Raw genomic sequence first — 3,148 nt, 5'->3', positions numbered from 1 at the left:
AGTCCCCTTCTCATTGCTGCATTAGGTGTGAATGGTCACCAGGACTATTCCCTAGCTTTCCCCCAGGAGAATTCCATGACTTCTGGTTCATTGACTTTAGTCTATGGAAGAACTTTTAGAAGAAGATATCTGCTCCCATTCCATCATTTTTCCCAAGAAGAAATGAAGGCTCAGAACAGGAAACTGCCGTAGTTAAACCTATTCAAATAATTGGAGGTTGAGCCTCTTCAGTTTCTTTCACAATCCTCTTCTTTTTACTAATAACATTAACAATAGCCATTGATGAGCAACTATATGTGCTGGGCACATTATGTATATTATTTTCAATTTTCCTCAAAACTCTGCAGTTAAGCCTTATCATCCCCTTTCACAGTCTGGAATACTAAACCTCAGAGAACTTGAATGATTTGCCACATGCCAAATGCCAATGCCACATGCCAAATGCCACATCAGTAACAAGTAGTTGAATTTGGATACAAATCCTGCTCTGACTCCCGTGTCCCTGCTCCTTCCCATGATGACCTCAGCAGCACATGGGACAGTTCTAGACCCCATCATTCTCAGTCTCCAGAGGAAGACTCCCCCATATCCATGCTAGCCTTAACTATTCCATCCTCTCCTTAGTAGCCTCCCCTCAGAAGAAGCTTGGCCTCCCAGGAGGACTGTATAATCCCACATAGAAGCCACTATGAAATTGGATGTTTCAGCTGTATGTCTGCAAATGCCTACTACAGCAATGCCAAGTCTCAGGAAATCGAATGTCACTGTGAACAAGTAATCTGTTCTCCAGGACCAATCCTGCCTTGCTCTGTAAGAGTGACTTTCTTAGACTCCCTGGGAGACACTCTAGGTTTACAGTCTGGCATTGATTCTGATTTACTCTCTGTGTTGACCTTGACAAGTTATATAAGCCCTCTGAGCCTCTGTTTCCTTGGGTGTAAAACAGGCTAATAACAGCCTGAGAGGAATTTTATGAGGACAAAATCCGTAAATGTCCTAATAAAGGGTCTAAAATTTTCTAGGCCGTAAGGAAATGATCATTTCCTTTCCTTACCTTTCTCTTTTTCTCTGCCCCTCCCCGCTCACAGTCACCATAACCTCTTTCCCTGACTGGCCTCTTTCTTTTGATGCCCCTGCTATTACTGAAGTTTCCTGGCATCCTATAGTCTCTGCAATTAAACTTCCTTTTCTTTCTTATGATACAGAAGTACCCAGGAGAGAAATGGACTAATGGTAGCCTTGTTAGCCTGGAAAACTCAGATATGGGAGATCATGAGAAGAAGGAAAAGATTGATATGACAGAATCATGGAATTTTAGTGATAGAAAAACTATATTATTTGGTAGAGACTTTTAATGTTCACTGTATCTGATTCTACTCTCATTCTAGGCAGATGGAAGTATTATTCTTCTCCACCCCTCCTTGTAATTGCAGTTGAGTTCTAGCCAATGATTTATGGGCAATAGTGATGTGCATCACTTCTAAGCCAGAGCATTTAGTTGTTGGTACAAGGTCCTCCAGCCTTGGTCCTGCTTGCCAAAATGAACTCTGAAGTATCATGTTGGTTGGAATAGAGCAACATAAAATGGCATAGAGTGACTACATGGAACAGAGCCCATAATGACCCACAGTGGAAACATAATGTCAACAATAAGTAAACTAATTTTAGGCTACTGCCAGTTTGTGCATGTTTGTTACCATAGCATAACCTATAGAATACAGCAATCCAAACTTTGACTTTCCTGTCACTGTCCCTTGAAAAAGGCTTTTTTGTCCCTAGTAGGAAGTCAGTGACTTTACAGATCTTTTGGGAAAGAGCACTAGACTGAGAGACAGGAAGCCCATGAAGTGAGTTTTAGCCCTGGCTTGTCTACCAACTATAGGACCTTAGGTTATTTACAACCTCCAAGTCCTCACTTTTCTCATCTATAAAATAAGAGTTAGCATATCGCCAAATATGAGACACACAACACCACTGGTACTTTAGATCCTTGCTACTCAAAGAGTGATCCAAGAACCAACAACACCAGCATTACTGAAATTGTATTAGAAATGCAAGTCTTGGGACACCTGGGTGGTTCAGTTGGTTAAGCGTCTGCCTTTGGCTCAGGTCATGATCCCAGAGTCCTGGGATCAAGTCCCGCATGGGGATCCCTGTTCAGCGGGGAGCCTGCTTCTCCCTCTGCTTGTCACTCCCCTTGCTTATGTGCTCACTTGCTCTCTCTCTGACAAATAAATAAATAAATGTTTAAAAAAAAGAAAAGAAATGCAAGTCCTTGGGTCCCCCACCCACGGACTACAGAGTCCAATTCTACATTTTTAACAAAATCCCCGCATAATTCCTATGCACATTAAAGTTAGGAGAAATATAGGGACTCCTGGGTGGCTCAGTCAGTTAAGCCTCTGACTCTTATTTCAGCTGAGGCCATGATCTCTGATGGAGAGATCAAACACACGTCCCCCCCTCCCCCAGGGACTCTGAGACCAGCAGAACTCCGCAGCCGGGTGTGGAGTCTGCTTAAGGTTCTCTCCCTCTCCCTCTGCCCCTCCCCACTTTGAGCGCCTATGTGCTCCCCGCTCTCTAAATAAATAAATACATAAATAAATAAAGTCAGGAGAAATGCTGATTTTGATGGTACAAGGACTGAACACTAAATGCCATATAATCACAGAGTGAGAAGTTATTCATTTTCCACTTGTCTTTCAATCTTTCTGATTACTTCATGGAGAAAGTCTCAGTTTGATGCCAATATGTCTTTAATACTTCTCTATAGTTGCCAATTTTCTTTCTTTAATAAGGAGAAAACAAGCCTCAGGTTCCTAGGCAGGGAATAGTATTTAGCTTGACTATAATGACATTGTTTTATTTTCATTGTGTTTATTTAAATGGTTATCTTGTATTTATGGCAACTGATACCAGTTTTTTATTTAAATTAGTAATAGAAACCTCTTCAAAATATATTAATTTAAGTAGAAAAGTGAATGTATTTAAAGAAAACATCAGTGATATACAACAGAAATTTACAGGGACAATCTATAAAAACAACGTCTTCACAGACAACATGATGACAATTAATTCATATCTTTCAATAATCACTCTCAACATGAATGGCCTAAATGCTCCCATAAAACGGCACAGGGTTGCAGAT

The sequence above is a fragment of the Leptonychotes weddellii genome, chromosome 1, assembly GCF_054177405.1.
Source record: "Leptonychotes weddellii isolate Sample4059 chromosome 1, ASM5417740v2, whole genome shotgun sequence".
Taxonomy (NCBI): domain Eukaryota; kingdom Metazoa; phylum Chordata; class Mammalia; order Carnivora; family Phocidae; genus Leptonychotes; species Leptonychotes weddellii.
This window is presented reverse-complemented; position numbering follows the sequence as displayed.